Here is a 23,111-nt window from a genome sequence, read left to right on the forward strand (position 1 = left end):
AGGATAACTGAAGTCTGCTTAAGCAACCAACTTTGTGTGACCAAGAAATAAACTTATGATATCAAGCCTCTGACAAATAACACACTCTAGCTTACCCCAACCAGAGCCCATCCTCTGCACAGCAGGCAGAGTGACATTTCAGAAACATAAATGATTTCATAACACTCCTTCATTTAAAAGGCTCCCGGAGCTCCCAATTAAAATAAGATCCAAGTGCCTAAGCATGACCTATTCTCCAAGATCTTGGCCTGGCTTAGTTCTCCCATAGCATCCTATCACTTCCTCCTAGTTATCTAAAACCACCATGCTGGCCTTCTTTCTGTTTCTCAAACATTCCAAAACTATTTCTAGCTTAGAGCCTTTGTACATGTTCCTCTTCTAGAAGCATTTTTACCCTGAACTATTCTGAGTTGGTTTCTGTGCATTATTTAGTCCTCATTTTCTTGGAAGGGATTCCTTGCCAATTCTGTCCAAGCCGACTCCCTGACTAAGTCCCTCTCTAGCCTGTTTTCTTAGCTCATTGCCAAAGAGTATGGATGGCTACATGAAATTGTCCAACTTGTCTTATTATTTACTCGCTAAAATTTATATAAATGTATATAGTGTATCTCCCCTCATTGGAATAAAAGCTACATGAGGACAGAACACTTTTGACCCACATCCAGCAGTAGGCTCAGCACTTATTAAAATGCTGGGAACAGAGCAGGCCCTCAATAAAAGCTAATGATTATTACTATCATTATAACAAACAATGCAGAAACGCATGCCTATTTTTATAGTTAGCTGAATTCCAAAAAGAACATCTATCCCGGTGCAGACAGGTGACTGGAGTGTGGATGTGGAGGAATCCTAATAGAAGATCATATGCAGCCTTCCTCACCTAAAATTCAGAGAAGGTTCAGCTCTGCTCAGAAGCACATGACTCTTCTGACCCAGTATCACGTTTGGGCATCTGATCATCCGTCATGATTGTTTGAAAGGTGTGATACTCTTATGTCAAAAACAGGGCTTATGCCCCGGCCTTGCAGACAGAATGCCTTGCAACATAAAACTGAATTGAACTAAAAAGAAAGGAAGCCAGTAATTTTATGGGGGAAAAAAACCCAGTAAATAAATATTTCCACAAAAGACAATATGCAATTACTTAACAAGCATGGGAATGTGTCCAATTTAATATCCCAAAAAAAACAAGTTGTAGTGATCCGCTATTTCTTGCTTATAAAAACATTTTTAAATAGTAAACTAGCTGGTGCCGTTACGGTAAAATGAGTACAATCATAACACAGGCTACATTGACACTGTGTGGAGGGTACTTAGCAATATCCATCAAGAGCCAAACAAACATACCTCTTGACCAGTCACTTCAATTCTAGGGGACTTTCGTAGGGAAGGAGTTCTACATATGAATGACCAAAAAAAATAAATAAATAAAATCCACAAAAATAGTCCTCAGAGAAATAAATATAATGGTGAAAATAAATAAAAATGGAAACTTTAAAAGTCCATTATATGAGGATTGTGAAGTAGTTATGGTGCGCCCCCAAGGTATAATATTATGCAGCATTAAAAATGATTATTAGAGATTGTAATAACACTAGAAATATGATCCTAAATGTTGGGTAGTCGGAATGAGAGAAGAAATCTTGTCACCGTTGAAGAAATGTGTAGTCAGTAGAAATAGAATGTGCTATGTCAGTGGGTTGAGGGGAAGCCCTGGGGGATAAAGGACAGGAGATGAAGGAAGGTTCTGGGTGTTTACAGTCTTACAATCTCAAGAGAGAAGGGAGCCAAGAGTGGATCAGAATCCAACTAAATGGAGCAGAAAGTCTGAATTGCAAAACCACCTCTTCTGGTTGCCCGGGTTACAGGCCTCCTTCTCGGGGATAATTACATTATAAATGGGCCAAATCATATGCAAATGAAGTGAGCAGATACTGGGGAAGAGAGTGGTTGGCTCCAGGAAACTGTGCCTTGGGGCAAGTCTGGGGAAGTTTGGGAAGGGTTTGTGCAGGACGCAAAAGGTGACATCGAGAAGAGACAATGGCCAGTCCCACCTGGGAATGTGCTGCTACCCCAAAGCTGGAGAACACCACATCTGCTGTCACTCCCACCAACGTGGCCCCATCACAGCCTCAGTCTACACACACCCCTTCAGTATGGTGCCTTTTGTTACAGGGAACCTCAGCTCCTCAGAATGGCACAGCTCACTGTCCTCAGTGGTTTGGGGGGGTCACTGTAGGTAAAGATGGGGAATCAAAATTCCATGATTTCAAAAGTAACAAAAAAAGGTAAATGATGAGTATATATTCTGATTACAACCATATCTATTTAATAATATACATATATGTGTGTGTATATATATATATATATGCTATGTAGTATGAGGATATATATTACATAGATGGAGAGACAGATATTGATACAAAAGTTAATAATGATTCCTTTAAGTAATGAAATTATTGTTGAATTCTTTTCTTTAGAATTCAACGCATTTTTTACGCTTCCTGCAATGAGCTTGACTTGCTTTTATAATAAGAAAAATAAACTGTAATTTTAATTTAGGCCATGCTTTTATGCAAGAAAGCTCCGCGTTCATTGGCAGAGAAGCCCAGGGATAGCGCCCTGCCAGTGACCAGCTGAAAGTCATCATCCCCACATTTACGCTAGCCAGCCCACCCTGGCCAGGACAGAACCACATCAGCCTTCCCAAAATGTCCTTTCTTTAATTCACATTCTTTAATGAAGCTTGGAATAGACAAACTGTAGAAAGAGTCGATGTGCCCCTTGAGTGTATCTTTATGATGCTTGTAATTGGTACAAGACCAAAGCACACACAATCCCAGCACTCAGGCCTTTTATGAGCTAGGACTGTTGGGAAACACAACCCAGGGGCAGCACTGAGCTCCTGCTCTTGGAGACACACTCCAACTGGAGAAAGTCCAGAAATCTCAACCTGCACTTGCAGGGTAAAGGTTGAAACACGTCTAACCACCTTTTCCAAGGTTGGAAAGGCCTTGAAGGTGACCTTGAGCCGGGGTCTCCATACTTCCTGGATGCTACTCCTTCAGTTCAAAGGCGAAAGATTTATGCAATCTGAAGAGAAACCAGAGTATACTACTCCTTTAGTTAAAGAATGTTAACCTCAAAACAATATATGAAAGCTTACTTATGATGTATAAATATAACATATATAATATACATATATACAAACATATTGTATATATTATATACTATATATAAAGTAGAATTTCACAAGTGGAGTTACAGATGTAATAAATTATTGTTAAATGTCTTGCTGGATTTGATAGATCATATATTCATTAGGGACTATTTCAAGAGTCAATATACACTTAAGGCGAGGTTCATTATTAACCATTATAAATTTAATTTATCATAAATAATTCCATCGATAACTTGGAATTTTTTAAAACCGCTTCCTGTAATATCAGAATACGCTGCCATTGTTCTCACCTCCTAATATGGTTGATAGTGAGCTCAGCTTTAGATCTGGAGAAATGTCCACTCTGCCATTTTCATATTGTTAGCTGTGTTTGCCTTATTAGTATTATCTTTAATCTGTAAACTATTAACAGGTAACTTTTAAGCCATTTTTCCCTCCTTCTCTAAGGATTATTTTAGTTATAAATTCAGTGTTACCCATAAATCCCTTAACGGGCAAATATGAATGACAATATATTATAATTTACTGAAATCAAATAAGAACTTGGGCACTCTGGCCAACCAGCTGTGTTCTGAAGCCCCTCCTCTCCCCTTGGGGTAGCCCCCATCCCACACATCAGTGCGGCCTAGAGTGTCATCTCTAGAGCAGTGCCAGTCCTCAATGAAATAAACAGAGAAATCAGAAGAAAGTGTGTATAAACATCTAGCAATTTGACAGATTACACTGTGTAATCTAATTTAACCAAGAGAGGGACGGGCCTGTATTTTGCATGTCTTTTATTCCATTTTATCTTTTTGGGAATTGGTTTTACTATACTTCATGAAAATGTTGGTTGGTGGCAGATCAAAAATAAAAACGAGTCGCCCTTTATTACAGATAGAGGAGAAGCATTGCCATATTGACCCGTGGACAGACAGACGCTATGTGGACAGAGTGAGGGCAGCGTCAGGCGCAGAGGCAAGGCCAGGGCCAAGGCCAAGGTTAGTTGGGCTGCTAAAGATACAACAAGCCACCTTTAGATTCAGACGGTTCGTCACTTATACAGACAGAGAAAGGAAGAGTAGCCAAATGTGCCAGCTCCTGGGTCTTTTGCCACGCAGCAAAAATGACAGCCTGAGACAAAAGGGCCTGCATTACCGGTCGTCCCAGGAACTGTGGGGTGCCCTGCTGCCAGAGAACCAATCCGTGACTTCAGTGAAGCCGTTTCATACCCCCAGCCATATCCAGTACACAGAAAGCCCCGTAACGCATCACAGCCCGAGAAGCAATGAGAAACCATCTGGGGACAGCCCCTGGGAGAAATAAGGAGAGCAGTGGGAGGTGATCACAGCAATGTCTCCCAGGCCTCCCTTCATCTCCTGTTCTAGGAGGACCACAGAACATCCCACCAACACCTGTGTTACAGCAGTTACAGCCAGTCTCCGACTGACCAATGTCAATCTACGCAGTAAATATTGTAAAGCTTCATTTCCTTCTCAAGTGTGAGGAAATAAAAAACCTATAATGAAATGTTCTAATTTTATCCTCTATCTGCCTGTGGTCCATTTCGCTCATGAGATCATGATCGAGTGAAATCCCCACATGACGTCAGAACCCACCCGACAGCAGCCTCAGTGACTACTTGGACACTCAACAGGCGGAGGTGGAGGGAGCTCACTTCCATCACAAGGGTCATTTCCCAAAATCTGGGCAAGCGTTCATAGACTTAGTTCTTCTACTGAATCATCAATGTATTCATTAACTAAACAAACATTCATTAAAGCCTGCCACATGCCAGGCCCTGACAGGTACAGGTCACAAAGATGAATGAAGTACTGTCCCTGTCTTAGAGAAATGTACGATCTAGAAGGGAGAAAGATACAATAATGGAGAGTAACTAAAATCATGGGGTACATAGGAGAGGAGAGTTTGTACATTGCACTGTGGAAAGCCTGAGGGAAGACTGACCCTCTGAGCCTGGAACACCAGCGAAAGGTGCGACCAAGAGTGAGCCCTGCTGGTATTTTAAAGAGTGAATAGGATTTCCCCAGGCAGAGAACAGGAGAAAGGTCCTTGCTGTTTTGAAGAAGAGCATAGGCAACATCATGGAGGTAAGAGAGAGCATGCCATGCAGAGAGCACCTCCTTCCTTCCAAGAAAGTTTCCTTGAGTTCCATCCTGTGGACCAAGAAGGAGACTGCAAGGCATGATGGAGGGAGGCTGTTCTTGGGAGTCAAGCTCAGGTTCAAATCCTCCCCCACTTACACACTGTGTGATCTTGGGCGAGCAACTTTGCCTCTCTGATTCTGTTTCTTCACCTGCAAAATAATCAAAGTCATAGCTAGAAGAGTTATTTGCAGGATTAGGGTCAGCTGTATATAAAATGACTGGCATATTGGAGGTACTGAACTTATTTTTAACACTGTTAGCAATTTTTCTCAAACTGCTTGGGCTGTTTCGGAATCAGTCTAGTTTTCCTGGCACAGGACAGCCCTGCTGGTATTTGAAGCAGGCCTGACCGTGTACCTGGGAGGTTTCAGGTTTTTCTCACCAGCAGCTCCCACTGATCCTCATGAGGCATGTTTCGGAGTGGCCCTTTTCCAAACACAATCCAATTTTACTTCACACGTTGGTAGAGGAACACCTTTTAGAAAAGGACTCAGACTCCAAGTGTGGTCTGACCTGGGCAGGTGTTTCAGTTACCTACTGCAGCAAAACAAACCACCCAAAGCCTGGGGCAGCTTTGGCCTAGAGCAGCTACAATGTATTATTTCTAACAAGTCAGTGGGCTAATGAGGCTCACTGGGGGGTCTGCATTCAGCTGGGGGACCAGCAGGGGGCTGGGGCACCGGGCCCTGCTCTCCTGTGGTTCCAACCTGGGCTCCTCTGGGTGTGGCCTGCTCAGGGCAGCACCCAGGTGCACCAAGCAGAAGCTGAGTGGCCTCCTGAGACTCTGAAACTTCCGTAATGTCACTTGTACCACTTTCTATGGATCAAAGCATGTCACTGGCCAGCCTCGTCTCCTAGGGTAGCGCAAGAGACTCCCTGTCTGGAAGGAAGGGGCAGCAAAGGGCAAATGCCAAGGGCACACATGCTGAGCTGAGGAACCTGCCACCCTTAGACAGCCCAACCCAGCAGGGGACGGTGACATTCTCACCCTTCGGGCTCTGACCCACCTGGGCACCTGTGCGGGAAGCCCAAGGCACAGCAAACCCCAAAACACACATGACGGGGGCACTGACCCCCAGATCCCTCCAAGAACCCATATCTTGGTGACCTGGACGGGAAAGTTCTGACACGACCTCACTCCAAATAACATAGGCCTCTCCCCTAGCCTGGGGCCTTAGTCCCCTCATCTGAAAACAAGGGAGCAGCATCCAGACTTCTCAGAGCCCTTCCATGCCATTGCAAGGACACACCTCATGAGCTGGACACGACTGGAAGAAGCTTTGAAACTTCCCTCACTGTGTTGCTCTCCCCCCACCCACTCCATCCCTCATTCTCACATCCCCCAACTACATGTATGCATAGGCATCCAGCCATTTGTCCATTTGTCCTGTACACTGGGCTATTCATCCCTTCTTTACTGATTTAATCAACAAATATACAGGGTATGCCAGGTGCTGCTGAGCACTACACAAATATGAACCCCTCGACTCCTCATGACAACCTAAGGAGGGAGGTGCCATTACCAACTCCAGGTACAGTGGGGAGATGGAGGCATACGGGGAGGTGACTGCACCTTTTTGATCAACATGTGCTCATGGTCTTCCATCTATTTGCACACAGACCCTCCAGAGATTGAGCTGTTGTGTCGTGCCCTGAGCTCGGAACAGGATCCAAGGCACGAGAAACAGATGAAGCCAACAGAGGAGAAGTCTGGGGACTCAGGTTCCCCCATCTGCAGATGCTCCTTCACTGGCCTCCACACAGCCTGAAGGCCTCTAATTCCCCTTGAGGCTCTGCTGCCCCCTCCCTAGGAAGAACCAGCCGTTCACTTAGAAGCACCTCCCTGCTCATTATCTGTGGAAGGAAAGAGTTCACAGCCCAGCCAGAGCCCCATCCTGACACAGCCCTGCTGAGCTCTGTTGATGCTGAGAGGAGCTGATGTGCATGGGTTGGGTGAGGGCAGGAAATCCTCCATCGTCCTCTGTGGGAGCTGGCATTCACAGAAAAAAAGACAAAACAGTCTCCGATCAGGGAAGGGAGGAGAGGCTACCAAGTCTGGGTGGTCTCACAAACTTGCAAAAGCATTTCCAGGTCATAGCTGCAAGGTGGGAGCAATCATCTCACCTGCTCTCAGATTATATGATAAGGGCACTAAAAGGTATCTAGTACATCCTTGGTGTTCAGTAAAGCCCATAGCATGCCCCTATGCTGGGAAGTATTCTAAGGGGAAATGTCAGCTCCAACCAAACCAAGAAGGCCCAGGACGCAGGGGCCGGGGTCACATATCACAGTGCTCCCTGCACGGCAGCATACAGACCCACTCTCCTCCGCACAGAGGAAATCCTGGAAGAGGCACTCACAGAGGGAAGAGAGAATGTGGTCAGAGCGTATCTCTGCACTCACATTCCTTGATTCAATTTCTACACCTGCCACTTCCTAGCTACATTATTTTGGGCAAGTTCCATAGCCTCTTTGTACCTCAGATTTTTCATCTGTAAAGTGAAGTTAATATGTGTTTCAATTATCTTTTGCTGCATTGTTGAACAGTTGCAAAATTTAGTGACTTAAGACAAAAATCGTGTTTTTTATTTGCTCATGCTTTTGCAATTTGGACAGAGTCCGGCCACAGCTCTTCTCTGCTTCATGTGGCATCAGCCAGGAAAGCTCACTGGGGTGGCAGGATCCACTTCCAAGGTGGCCTCGCTCACAGGCTGCAAGGTGGTGGGCTAATGGCTGGGAGCTCAGCAGGAGCTGCTGGCTGGGGTCTCAGTTCACCTCCACAGAGCTTCTCCTCATTGCTGAGCATGGTGGCCTCAGGGGTAGTCAGATTTCTGACAGGACAACTGGCTTCTGCCAGAACAGAGAGTAGAGGCTGACGAGTGTCATAAGGGTGAGGCCCAGAATTGTCCCAGTGTCAGTTTTGCCACCATCTATTGATTAAAGCAGGTCAGAGGTCAGTCCAAGTTCAAAGGCAAGGGACAAGAAAAAGGCGTGAGTACTAGGAGGTGTGATTCATCAAGGACCACCAGAGTAACAGCTCACCAGAGTCCCATCTCCCTCACTGAGAGGACTAAGTTTATGCCTGAACGTAGAGTTCTTGGCAAGTCATGAGTGACCTGCTCGTACCAAGAGGCGGGACAGTGGAGTGGTCAAAGCTAAAGAATGCAGTCAAATGGCTGGAGTCCCACCACTCACCAGTGATGTGACCTGAGACATCTACTTACCCCCTGGGCACCCCAAAGTCCTCATCTATAACATGGAGACAATAACAGCACTTGTTTCTAGAATTGCTGTGAGGACTAGGTAAGTGGGTGTTTGCAAAGTGTTTAAAATGCACTTTAACACTAAAATGAACAAGCACTAGTGTTTAATAACCCTGAAGTGCCTGCCACGTCATGCACAAGATAGAAGTGCTTGCTGTTATTGTAATCCTGATCAGAGCCAACTCTAATCTCAGAATCTTCTCTTGGATCAAGTCACCAGCATCAGCACCTCCCACCAAGCAAAGTGACTTCCACAGGGATACCGTCTTCTGTCGGAAGGTCAGTCAAGGTCGCTGAGTGCTATTCCTACCTTCCTGCCCACCATCCTGCTGCTGCCTGCCAGGCAGTCCAGGTTGATGGGACTTGCCCCTGGCCCGTGGGTCAGCCCTTGGCCTGCTGCATCCTTACAACCCCAGGGCCTGGCCAAATGGCTGAATGCACCTGTTCTTGGGGAAAGACGTGGAGCCCCACCCCAGCCAGTCCCCACCACTCTTTCTTCCTAAGAAGGAATGCACTTGCTATGTTTCTTCTTCTTCATGAACAAGCAGCTCCCTCCTGGAATACATCTCCCTGACTTTTCCTTCACTAATCACAGCATGGAAACAACTCTGGAAAACCAGAAAGAACTGTCCTCCCAGGTGGTAAAAGGCGATTTGCCCAGTGATAGAAAAATAACATTCTTTATCCAATCCATAATTAGGTCTAGGAGAAACAAATTAAATGAAGGCAAAATTATGTTTCTTTAAAGCATGAATACTGATCTGCATAATGATGTACATTTAATGGTTTTAATTTCCAAGGGAAACTATTTTTGAAATGAGTTTGCAAAATGTATTTTTCCCTTCAATTCTGTGTCTATAAAGTTAAGTCCCCAGGCCTGGTGCTGTATCACTTCAGCCTGCAATCCTAGCTAATTAGTGATGACATTTTAAACTTAATACAGCAAAACCATCTTCCACCTCTGAGGGCACCCTGCCATGCCACGTGAAGAATTAGCACGAGAAATTGGTCCCTAAAGCATGGTGCCTGGGGACGTGCTCTCATGTCCCAGATCAGTCCCACCCCCACATCTCCTTCTGTCCCCAGGGGGGGGCTTAAGAATAACAATGGTGGTTATTATGAATACATAAAATGGCCCACTGACATCCGGTTCTGTTAGTAGGATTGTAGCTCACCTCCTTGGGAGGTGATATCCTAACAGAAAACTTGGGAGACCACCAGCCCTCTCTGACATGTTAGTTCAGTCACAAACAAGAAACATGAACGTGTTGACCCATCAACTGTTTTTGACCTACATACATGGCAATTTTATAGGGTTCAGCTTTACTAAATGCCTACATATGGCAAGTGCTCAATATATTTCAGATGTTTTTCTTCTTATTATTTTATGAACTGTATGATTTGGGCAACTCACCTATAAATTGAGACAGTAGCACCTACTTCTCAGGTTGTCGGGAGAATCAAATAGAAAGTATATGGGAGGGCGCCTGGGTGGCTCAGTTGGTTAAGCGACTGCCTTCGGCTCAGGTCATGATCCTGGAGTCCCTGGATCGAGTCCCGCATCGGGCTCCCTGCTCGGCAGGGAGTCTGCTTCTCCCTCTGGCCCTCCCCCTCTCATGTGCTCTCTCTCATTCTCTCTCTCTCAAATAAATAAATAAAATCTTTAAAAAAAAAAAAAAAAAAAGAAAGTATATGGGATAATGTACTTAGCACTCTGCCTGACACATCAGCCGATTTCCAAATAATTTCATTCCCCCGCTTTGCCAATTTGGGGTTGGCTTCGTTCATTTGCTGTCAGGGAAACTGGATTAACTCCACGGAAATCACAGCGGCCTTGCATCCCTCTACCTTTAAGCCTGCCCATGTCTAGGAAGAGCAGTTGCAATTGGTCACACCCATTGTATTAGCTAGCGAGACAGAGGTTGACGATGATGTGTATTTGCAGTGCTCTCCATGAGTTCTCAAGCACCACCTCCATAATCTTTACTTTATCTCTCCTAAGAGCTCTAATCAGGGAGGGGGTACACCTGGATTTCCAGTGTGGTAGCCATTCTGCTTGGCTGTAGCTATTTGAGGGTCCTGGGCCTTGGTCAAACACTCCTGCCAGGGAAAGTTGCATCTCATGGATACCAAACCCCAGCAGGGTCATCGAACCCCACCTGTGGCAGTGAGGTGCTTAGCCAAAAGCAGAGGTCGAAGGTCTTTCTACAATGTAGACAGATGTTCCCACTGACCACTCTCATCCATGAGCTGTGGCTTCAGCCCCATGGCATTGATAAGCTACTGATAACACTTCTACCCTGAAGCTAAAGGTGCTGGCTTTGAGATCCCTAATAAATTTCTGGCCAACTCTTCAAAAGATAAAGAGATTCAGAGCTCAGCTGAGCAAATAAAAAGTAACTTTTCATGAGTATCCCAGGAGGCCAGAGCACCTGCTATACGCTATTTTCGTTTGTCCTCTTAAGGAAGTCTACAGCCAATTTTATAATCCTTACTGAGCCCCAGAAAAGCTAACCCATTAGCTCCTGTCACACATCAAGTGGAAGATCCATGCTCCAAACACTAATGGTTTCATCTCAAGTGTTATAGATCATACCCCCAAACAGCTTGTTTAGGCTTCAGCACAGTTAGGGATGTGTACAGTGGAAGAATTGACTCCTGTTCCTTCCAGTTTTTGATCATCCATTCAGACAAATATTTACTGAGCCCTTTCTATGAAAGTGTGGTGCTGGGGCCGGGGAGCCAGTGCTGAGCAAAGGGTGCGGTCACTTCCCTCACGGCGGACACCCACGGTGAACAGAAGTAATAGGCATATAAATTAGCAGTGGTATTGCTGTGCTGGGCAAGTCAGGGCATGGCACCCAACCCAACCCAAGGTCATCAGGGGAAGCCCTCTAAAGAAGAGACAATGAGAATAGGTTCTAAAGGATAATTGTTAGCCAGCCAGAGGGAGGAAACTGTGATGGGGGCCAGGAGACAGGTCAGCCCCCAATATCACAAACTCTGGAAACCCTGGGGTCCACATCACCATGGCCCGTCTGTCCTCCAGTTTAGCAGCTCACTTGACTATTGCGAACTGAATTTTGAAATTCAGAAGAGGTGAGGATACCACAAGAACACAGAACAAAAGAAACGCTTAAGACAGGGAAAAATTTTTATCAGCCGACTTGAAATGTGGGTTTGCTCCTGTCCAGTATGTTGAAAACATTGAAAAGCCTTTACAAATATCTCAAACATCTGCTGAGTGGGCCAAACGCCCCCCTCCCATTCACTCCACCCACAATCCATCAAGCCTCACTTTACGTGATGCTCAGTTATGACACGTATAATTTTGCACCACGTTCCTCAATCCAGGGCCCGTGCTGGGGCAGTCTTTCCCCGACTGTCCTCTGGGCGTGCACCATGATGCTGATGAAATGCACGTGCAGGATAATTAAATTTGGCATAATTACTTTTCCAAATGATCACTGACACTCCATTGTTCCAAAAGGATTAATCCTCAGAGCCTTCCAAACGCAGTCTGTGTCCTGGATCTAAATGAGATTTCAAAGAATTTATAATAACCACAATCCCTAATGCACACTTTAATATATCCTTTCTTTGTCACAGTCATTTGCTGGTAAAATCCTGCTGAATTAGAATCCTCCCAGGGTGATGAGCTACCTTTCTGCCGATACCAGCTACTCCGTCACAGACATTCCGCTGTAAGAGCTTCTTCATGCAGGTCACTCCCAGATCTTCCCTGATGCAGGGACTGTGCCTCATTTGGCCTCTTCCTTTCTAGCTAAGCCCTGGACTGCTCCACGTGCCAGCAAGAAAGAGAACAGACTGATTGCTCCCTTCCTGCTGGCCAACAAAGTTGACTGGGCTTTGCCAAGACAGAGGGAGGGCAGAGAGGAGAAGAAGAGAACCCTCCGTCCTGAGGCTGTAAAAACGCCTGATAGTGATGCTGGAGCCATATGGGAGGAGTGAGCCAGCTATGAACCAGGTGATTTGCCAGGTGCCTGATACACACTAGCTCACTGATGAAGCAGCACGATCCCAGGAGACAGCTCTGTCTACCCCCTCTTTCACACATGAGGCTCCTGAGCAGCCTCACTGTTAAAACCCAGCCTAAAGTCACACACCTACCATGGGGCAGGCTAGAATTTGCACCTGTATCTATGGGGCTGGAAATCTCATGCTCTTTCTGGAAACTGGGAAACCACAGCAGAATGTAGAGCATCTGGGGAGAGGGGTATGGGGTGGGTGGGCAGCAAGCTGGCAAAGCCCTCCTATGGCCAGAGGGAAAGGTGCCACCTTTCTTCAAAACTTGAGACTTGACTCTCAGAGGACAGGCAAAGTCCACTGGAGTCTTGGTCTCCATTTGCCAGTGACCCTGAGCCAGTTCCCCGTCCACAGCCCTCATCCCCCTTCCTCTGTGTTCCTCCCCCTCATGTTCTCTGGGGGATGCTATAGCCGTGCTGCCCAAGACAGCAGTTAGCTACATTGTATCTTACAAAGAAGAGAAGACTCAACAATAGGTCTTCTACACCAGACTATGAGAAGGGAGGACACGGAGAGGCCCATTTGGCCTCCCTATCATGGAAGGCCCCTGGCATAGTGATGTCCAACACTCCACTTTCCCATCACATCTGACAACACACCACGATCCCCCCCACCTCCTGATTTCCATAATGCAACATATCTCACAAAACATTTCCCAAATGTTAGATAGATTTTTCCTAACAGTACCAATTTATCTGGTTAAGAAAACTCCCAAGTGACAAAACATCACTGGCAGGTATCACCAACACGGGTCTCATTTATAATACACATTTGTACCTTCTTCACTGCAAATGGCATTCACAAGGAGATTTGGGTATTCCCGCAATTTTAAATAGCATCCTCCACTTTAGTCAGAATCTTCAGTATTTAGACAGATTTGAATATGTATAACATTTATTAACCGTAACATTAGCTCTGACATTTCAATTTAATCAGTGTTACTACAGACAAGTAAAGTAATTCTCTCGTACTCGTACATAAACAGTATTATCTTTTCATTTCCAAAAGGTACCATTTCGTGATCTAAGACACTTGGGGAATAATTTCATCTCTGTGTGAGAAGGTAGATGAGGAAAATCCAGCAATCTCTATGAGGCTGCATGTGAAGATTAAATCATACATAAATTACAGAGGAGGCCACAGAGAAGACCTCTGGAGACTGCTGGATGCTCCCACATTAGCTCTTAATAAAAGTTAAATAAATATGTTTTCTGCCCGCAGAAATCCAGTGTGTTCAGGAAAAGGATGACGGGCCTCTCAAATGTGGACCCTTTCCATGAAGGGTGATAAGAGGTGATCCAAAATGCTCAATAAATCCTTCCTGGGCCAAGGGTCAGCCACATTTACTCATTAGAGAAATTGAGTGTCTCTCTATACTGTTGGGTGCTGCCCTGCCAAGTGACTGTTCTAAAGCACAGCACAGAGTCCCCCTGAGGAGCGCCATTCTTAGTAGGGGTACATCTGGCAAATCCCATCACAGGGCTGCAAATAGACACAGGGCCTTTGGTCCCACATGGCACTTTTGGGCAGCATTCACAAACCCTCAGTGAGACCCGCCAGGGACAGAGAGAGCAAACCCAGGTGGGAAAGGCTTCCGTGGTCCCCTGAAGAGCCAGCCTTCATGGTGTGGAGAAACTCAGCCACTGGGCTACGGTAGTAGTCCACAGGCATCGAAGGGTCCAGAGTGAACTAGGGCCCAGATACCGTGGGTAGAAAGAGGCAGATGAACGCCCAGCCTGTGCTAAGGGGTTGCCCAAAGCCCTTGAAAACGCGCTTGGGACTTGATTCCTGAATCTACTCTAAGTTAGTAAACCTGTGTCCTCAGGTTAGCCCTCCTCCTTCCGCACTGAGTTAGTACCTTCACTCCACTCCCAAAAAGCAGCTAGAGTTGGTTCTGATTTTAACGGATGCTTCTGGTTAATGTTAAATGTTAGCCAGAGTTAAGGACATAAACACAATTCAAGGAAATGAGAAGAGAAAAACTGAAAACAAAAATTAGGATCTATTTGTCTGAAGCCAAGATCTTTACGGTTCTAAAATATTAAGGGTAGTTTGACTATATAGCACAGATGCAGCAGGGATTTTTCTTGGTCCCACAGAGGACAAAGTAGCGGTTCAATGGTCTCTTTCAAAATGCCTGGTGTATCTTCATACACGGTATTTATCCAAAGCTTGTGATGCCCTGGGTGCTACACAAAGCAACTGACGTATACCTCATTTAATCTGCAATCCCGTACATTCATATTATTATGAGGATCTCAGTTTTCAAGCCAATGATCTGAGGATCAGAGAAGTTAAATGACTATGCCACGGTCACGCCGAAATAAATTGGGATCGGGTGTCTGCCTCCAAATCCTGTTAAAGCCCACAGAGGCATGGGGATGATCACAGTTATCCCTTGGGAATTCTGCATGCAGCAGGCTCCTGAACAAAAGGGGATTCCTTAGGCCTTTCTGTTGCTCTAGCCTGACCAAGTGCTAGGGAGGGGCCCTAGCTATATGTTCCCATGCCCCTTTGGTTTTATAAAATGTGCAAAAGAAAGATACGTAACTGAAATCAATTCAGACCACTGTTCCACTCCAAGTCTCTTTAACCACGTGCTCTTACATCTACTGCTGGTGGAGCGGCTAGTAGAAATTTGGGGAAGCCGAGTTTTGGTACATTTGGTTTGAGGTTAGTGGGACACATTTCTGTGGTCTACCATCACTTCTGTGCAGAGTTAACTTATTATCATCAGTCTGAGGGTGGAAATCCAGGATTTCTTTGAACCACCCTGTGTGCAGACTCACCTGGCCTCAGACCACCAACGAGCTCAGGTGAGGCCATGTCATGGCCACGCATGCTCTGCAGCCCCTGCCACCAGACGTATGTGGTTGTGGTGGAGAAACCAGTTTTGAAATAAACCAAGTCGGACGATGGCCATGGAAAAATGTTCCAGATCTTACAACTCACATATAAAAACCCAAATTTGACGATAATCTGAAATATACAGAACCACAACAATGATGAGATGCTAAATAAAACTTTTTTTAAAAGGGGGGAAAAGTATTATAGATCTGTGCACAAGGCAGTCTGTGTGTGTGTGTGTGTGTGTGTATGATTTTGTCATATTTGTCAACTTTTTCATGTTTTTTATGATTTGTGCTATGATTTATATTCTCAGTGTATAAATATTCAATTTCACATCAGATTTTATATTCACAATTTCATGTTCTTTTCCTTAAAAAGAGCCTTTGAAATGGCATACCCTTCATGCCCCACAAAACAAGGATCTACCCAGCCTGCAAAGCTAACTAGAAGTAAAGATCTTTCCTCCACTGGGTAAGGCTACATTTATGCTCCTCCTGTTTCCTGTAAGCAAATCCATACATGTGACTGTCAGTCCCATGAGGTCTAGAATTTCTTCATAAAGAGCATTTGTACCTTAGGGAGAACTAGGCCCTAGGATGTGGCATCAAGTCAAGCTGGGCTTCTGTGCAGTTCTTTATCTTATTATAAAGCATTTCCATTTTTGCTTTGCTGGAAAATGTACAGCCATATTTGTGTGCAAGGTAGCCGTTGACCTAACTCGTATAATTCACATTTCTGTGAGCCCATCATTCCCTCACACCACCATCCCCCACCCCCAGGCTGTATTCATCTCTTTTCCTTCATTATGTAGGCTCTAATTCCACCAACTAACCTTTCTTATCTTTTTTTTTAAATTTCTTTAGCTGCTTCCTATTCTTTATTGATGAGATTCATTAAAAGTGCAAAAAAGTTTAAAAGCATATCTATACACAATGAGCATGCTTATTTTTACAAGGGGAAATAAACTTTATATAGACATGCATAAAGAGACACACAGGACCCAGAAGTCCTCAGTCATTTGCATTTTGCTGGCGTTTTCAGCTCCCTGTGAATCATTCCATCAGCAAGAGTTTGGGATGAGGGATAGGGAAAGGCGGAGGTAGAATTCAGGGAAGGGACTGCTCATTCCATCCCCTGTCTTTTCATATGCTTGACAGCTGACATTTTCCTCCATCTTTATGCTCTCACTTCCCAATGTAGCCCCTATTCCACCTGTGGGTATTTCTTTTGGCTGGCAGCACCCATTCTGTCCCGAGGCAGGATCATTTGGTAGAAATTAGCAAACCCAGCAAGCCACAGGGTATTTGGTGAAAGCTCTCCGCTTGCAGATGGCTCTGGCTGGTACTGGTGCTGTCGTACCATGAAGGCACATAGACACACAGAGCCTTCGAGCTGCTTTTTGTGTAGGAAAAGAGTCTTGTTGCCAAGGGAGGCAGCCACGGAGCCTCGGAAATCCAGCACGTGCTGGAGTTCAGAAGGACACAGTAATCCCAGTCAGAGCAGGAAAGGCAAACACCAGCGACCCGGACAAAGAGATTTATCACCTTCCCAGGAAATCCCAGGCTAAAATCCATTAAGGCAGGAGGAAAGTTGAGAATGTTTTGTCCTTAACCAAACCCTAAGAAAGTACAGAAAATATGAATTATTCAATAAATGGTATTGGGACAACTGGGTAACCATCTGGAAAAATATTAGGTGGGATCCATTCTTCACACTAGGCACACAACACACCAGGATGAATTCCAAGAGGATCAAACTTTAAATGTAGCAAATTAAAACTGTAAAAATACTAGAAGAAAACACAGAAAATTATTTAAATCTGGAGTCCATAAAGCGAAAAGGATGGTAATTGGGCTACATAAAAACCTTCCATGTGGTACAAAAGTAGTAATAACAACAACAATAATGATAACAAATAAACTAACAATATTCCGGAGAAAATACTGGCAACGCACAACACAAAGGGTAATCTCCCTGATGTATCAAAACACCTACAAATGAACAAGAATGAGACACATCAAAAACCCAATTTTTAACATGGGAAAGTATATGAATAGCCGTTAACAGAAAATGGTTCTAAAATATTTGAAAAGATTCACAGTCTTGTGGAAGATAATAAAAAACATAAATTCCAATTATTCTATGTTACAGTGTTTCACTTATCACAGTGGCAAACATCTCAGTTTGCTAAGGCTCTGTGTGAACAAGGCTGTGGGAAAATCGCTGCCTCCATACATTGTTGGTGGCTGTAGAAATTGACTTGACCCCTATGGAAGGGAAGTTGGCCATCTTCAGCAAAATTGCAAGCACAAAAATCCTTTTAAAAACCAGCAATTCTATTCCTAGGTATTTCTCTTAAAGTTATTCTCACACGCTTGTGAATTAATATACGTTCAGTGTTGTTCATTCAACGATGTTTCCAGTAGCAAAAGACTGGAAACAGCCTAAATGTCCCTCTATTGAGTACTGGTAAAACAAATCATGCTCCATTCACTCACAGGAAAGTATTGCAGTGGTAAACAGACAAAAAATCTGCTGTAATGCACCTGTAAAAATAGAATCGAGAAGTTCTTTCTGAACTAGTATGAGGAAAATTTTCACTATGTACCTTTCTAACCCTTAAAAAAAAGGATTTTTGAGCCATTAAATATATTACATAATCAAATTATCTACCAAAAAAATTCCAACCTGATGAACTTTTAAAATAATATGTGCCTGAGTTCTATACCATCAGAAAAACAGTCAAATGCTTTCAGTTGTGGTGTTGTGAGCGAGGCGGCTAGTTAGAAGCTATGGACTGAGAGACTGAGGTGCACCTCCTAACCTTAACCCCTCCTTGTTCCTGACCAACTCACTCAACACTCCTGGGTCTCACATGTTGGAGGAGCTGGTGGGTAAAACCTTTGCAGCCCAGATGAAGGTTCTAAAGATTTAGCAAGCAGCTCTTGATGGTACAGGCCAAGAATGAGCACTTGACATGTATGTATGTGAAGTAAAAATTTATATTCAAAGCAATCCTGTTTTATAAATAAGAAAACTGAAGCTTAGTTCAACTACATGATTTCCTCAATAAAGGGCATAGGAGACAACTGACAGAAGATAAACTATAAAAGATTAATAAATAAGTAAGAAATGCTTCCTCACTCCCTCCACTTGTGAGGAAAATAGAAACACACTTTTACAAGACAGGGTGAGGATCCTGGCTGGGGCGGAGATGAAGGTCACCTCAGCAAAGCATGGGCACCAGCTGGTATGGCTTGTGCTGGGACATCCAGTCCTCAGGGCCCAAAGGGAAGTTGCAGATCCCCAGATGAAGGGTTTCCACCAAACAAGATTGCCACAGCCCCAACTGAGGCTGTCACACTTGGATCCTCCTATACAAACAAGTAAGCACTAGAGGTGATCAGAGTGCCCAACACCAGGGGTCCGTGGTGTCCAGGGCCCCTCCTTTCTCCGGGCTAGCCAACAGACTTGCTACCAGTGCCTTGCCTACCTCCCACCTACAGTCCACTCATCATCATACCCATTCACCGTTGTGTCCTCACAACTCCATGTCATCGGGGTCCCACTTCTGCTCAACATGAGAACTTCCTGGGAGTCTTTAAAATAGACGGATGAGGGTACCTGGATGGCTCAGTCGGTTAAGCGACTGCCTTCAGCTCAGGTCATGATCTCAGGGTCCTGGGATGGAGCCCCACATCGGGCTCTCTGCTCAGCAGGGAGCCAGCTTCTCCCTTTCCCTCTGCTGCTCCCCCTACTCTCACTCTCTCTCTCTGTCAAATAAATAAAAACAAAATCTTTAAAAAAAATTAAAAATAAAATAAAATAGACAGATGGCTGGCTCCCATCCCCCAGACATGATTGAAGTGGTAGGGGGTGGGAGCTGGGCACTAGAATTTTTCAAAGCTTTCAGAAACCTGTATCCTATTGCTGTCTAATTTTATTTCTTTGAAGGTGTCATTATCTGTCTTCATGGATATTATAAACTGATGAAGGGACCAAAGATTGTTACAGCAGCAAATGCCCAGCCTTTCATCTACTAAAGAGACTTCTTAATTGGCCATAGCTCAGGAGAGAAGGACAGACCAACCCTGCCAGTTTCAGCACTTTTCAAACCCTATCTCACAGGCAAACTGGGCAAGTTGGTCACCATAACACAGGATATCACAACAGTCAGCAATCATAGGCAGACGTTTAATGTTATTAGATACACTTACAGCAGAAGTTTATGCCTGAAATCATGGGGGAACGTACTGAGAAAAGAATGAGTCCACACCCCAAATGTATTTCTGTCCATGGTCTATCACCTCGGGACTCAGTCATTTAACCAATCCTTGGGCGTCTACGTGCCAGGTCCGTGTTGCCCACAGGATCTACAGGAAGAGGCCATGCCCCCTGTGGAATGTCAGAGATGGGTAGACAGAGGATGAAAACAGGCAACAATGGGATAAGGGTGATCACGGAGGAGGGAAGGGGTTGAGGAGTGCAGGGAGCCCCAGCTCCAGCACAAGGGGTCCCAGAGGCATGAGAACAGCTATGAGCTCAGGCTCCTGGGATGAGCACAATCGACGCACTGTTCCATCCTGTGAGGCAGGAGGTAAACCCAGTGGGGCTTATGGGTGGGCAAGCAGGGGCATGGAGCGATGGGGTGATGAGCAGGCGGCTCAGTGAGGTAAGACACAGGCACCAAGGGAAGCCGAGGTAAGATGGTGGTGATGACACCTGGCAATGTGACTCCAGGGCCAGGTTGTCAAGAATGGTGTCGTTATTCACTCTACATATGTATCCACACACATACATGTACAGACATACATATATACCTGTGACGCTAGTCAAGCTAGTCACTGTAGGCCCTTGAGACATTGTGATGGGCAAAAATGATACTATTCCTGACCTCAGGAAGCTCACTTTCTAGTGGATGGGAGGTACCCATAAGGAACAATTTCAGGGCACGGGGACAAGCAGGCCACACGTGCTATGCTGATGTTTTGGATTTTAACTTAGAGTCAGTAGGAAACCAAGAATTCCAAGCAGAAAGAAAGACCTTTCTCAGCAATGACCTGTGGGAAGAGTCCTGAGCTGGAGACAAAGAACATGAAAGACCCCCAAAGCTGGGGCGTGACAAACACTAACTGGGAAGCCTGTGGAACAACACATTGTCCCCAGGGAATGACAATATTTGGAGGGCTGTGAAGGGGAAGAAAGCATCGAAGTCTGACAAGGAGCTGACTATTTAAACAGAAATGTTTTTAAGTTGTCGTTCTTCAAAATATTTTCTTCCTGCCATTCCTGTAGCCGAGTTGCTGCTGGAGAAAAAGTTGGGTGCGAGAGCTCTGACACCTTTCATGTGAGGGAAATGTGTGGCTCGCCAGGCCCTGGCCCAGGAGCACCTTGTCTCGTTTGCTGGTGTTCCCGCTCTGCAAAAGCCCCAGGGCAAGCACGCAAAACCAACAAATGGAAACAAGGCTCGATTTTTGCTTCCCTGCTCTACTCTTTCAGAAAAATCCAAAGCCTACCTTGGGAAAGTGCAAACCTCCTTCCCCAAGTGGGAGCCTTCCCACTTCTGCCAGGGTTTCATCCCTGTCACTGGGCTCAGGTGCTGACTCAGCATCTACTCTGTGCCAGGCCCAGCGCTCCCAGCAGACACCACTCCCAGATGTTCCGGAAGGACAAAGACCTATAGGACGATAAATTGCTGGGCAAATCCAAAAGGACAGGCTCTGCCACTCCTCTCCTGGCCCAGCCCTCGCTTTTCTGTTTTAATTAAAACATGTTGAATACCAGAAAGATTGGACAACGTTTGACGGCGTTATCTGCTCTACAAGCAGAAATGTGATGAGGTTAAATCATACCATCTAAAGAGGTCCTAACTGCCCCTTCTGGGCCTGTTCCCCTATCAGTTTGCCCCCGAGCAAGCAGACAGTAATGCCAGCTAGCCTCACAGTCGCTGAGATGAGGGTGGAAAGGGAAAAGGAAAGTTAAATGCCGAAATGATGGGTGGTTCCCATGATGCCACCGTGTTCGCAGAGGCGGCCCTTTGCATCGGCACCCGCTTGGCTTTGCATGCTGGAGCCTGGGGGGTGATGGAAGGTGCCTGTGGGGAAGGGCAGGCTGCAGCTGCACGCAGATTCTGATTTTATCTACTTCCCACAGGCTCTAGCCCAGACTGCGTACTCTTGTTACAACTCAGATGGTGCCAGGTCAAGCAAGGCTGAGGGAAATGAAAGGAGCAAAGCAGCTCCACCTCATGGCACGGCACAGAGTGGGGAGAGCATCACGGGCCCCTCGCCTAACCCCAGCCTGAGGCCTCAGAGCACCTCTGCTATGTGGGAAACGAGGGTCTGCTAGACCCCCTCCATTCATGCTTTGCTCCCATGGGCATAGTAGCCCAAATGGACTCAAAGCCAAGGCCACCAACAGCTGGGATTCTGGAACGCTCTGACCTTCGACTGCCAACAGATCCGCTCAGACCCAGAAACCAATTGTGCTTGCAGGAGGTGGTGGGGGAGGGCTAGAGGGCGGAGAACCACCGAGAACCAGTGTTACAGAGAGAGCAAGAGCCTGGGTCTCATCCTTCCCCACTCGGCGAAGGTCCTGTCTCTCCCAGCTACGATTCCTGCGACTTTGAGCACATCACTTAAACTCAGTCTGCCTCAGTTCCCCCAGCAGTAAAATGAGGATGATAATCCATCCTGGGGGTAGCTGCCAGGACCGAGAGGTGATATGTATGAGGTGCCGGGCACACAGCAGGCTTATAGGAGATTAGATGTTTCAGTGACACTCGTGTGCCAACTTCCTTAACGCCCCATCTGGAGGCAGACCATCTGGGTCCAGGCCCATCTGCACCCCTTTCTGAGCTGTGTGATCCTGGGTGAGCTACATCTCCCTGTCTCCTTTTTACAAGTGGAGGCAAGCAGCAGTTCCTCAGTCACAAGAGTATTATGAGGACTCAGTCAGTTATAAAGATATAAAGTGCTTCAAAGAATTTCTGGCACATAGTAAAGGCTTAATAAAGATTTGGTACTATTATGATCTCCAGAGTGTGTGGTCTTGTCTGGAGAGACCAGGATGCCCTGCTTGGCCCAGAGGGTGGTTCCATATGGGTACATATGTGCTTAGAAACCCAGGCAGCAAGGGAAGTAAAGGATTCTCTGTATCACAGGAAATGCTTCTTCCTGACACCCCAACCAGACGGGGAGATGAAAAGGTAGGTGTGCCCAGGATTAAGAGCTGGCATCTGAATCTCTGTTCTCAGATTGAGTGTGAAGGCAGCAGAACCCAATTTTACAAAATCAGTATCAAATCAAGGATGATTTTTCCTCATCTAGAAAGAAACAAAAGCTAATGCCCTTGGATTCCTGAGTCCTAATGTCATTTGGAGAAGAACATTTTCCTTCAAATACTGAGACACCTCTACATGCTTCTGCTACATTATATACGCACTTCCGGCACTGCCAGAAATTAAGCCTTTGTTCTCTGAAATCCATACTGTTATTTTTTTATAGTGTGTCTCTGACAAGTGAATAATCTTTGCTTTTTTAAAATGTGGTATTATTGGAGTGCCTGGGTGGCTCAGTTGGTTGAACAGCTGGCTCTTGATTTCAGCTCAGGTCGTGATCTCGG

General features: G+C 45.5%; 1 protein-coding gene across 1 annotated transcript in view; it reads right to left on the reverse strand.

Annotated features, from left to right (window-relative positions):
- The window catches only part of GRID1 (glutamate ionotropic receptor delta type subunit 1), a 701,878-nt gene that overhangs the window by 141,798 nt on the left and 536,969 nt on the right, over nucleotides 1-23,111 (reverse strand). The window lies entirely within an intron of this gene.

This window comes from Mirounga angustirostris, unplaced genomic scaffold (genome assembly GCF_029215605.1).
Source record: "Mirounga angustirostris isolate CCGP_5_RB_7025 unplaced genomic scaffold, mMirAng1.0.hap1 SCAF_6, whole genome shotgun sequence".
Classification (NCBI taxonomy): domain Eukaryota; kingdom Metazoa; phylum Chordata; class Mammalia; order Carnivora; family Phocidae; genus Mirounga; species Mirounga angustirostris.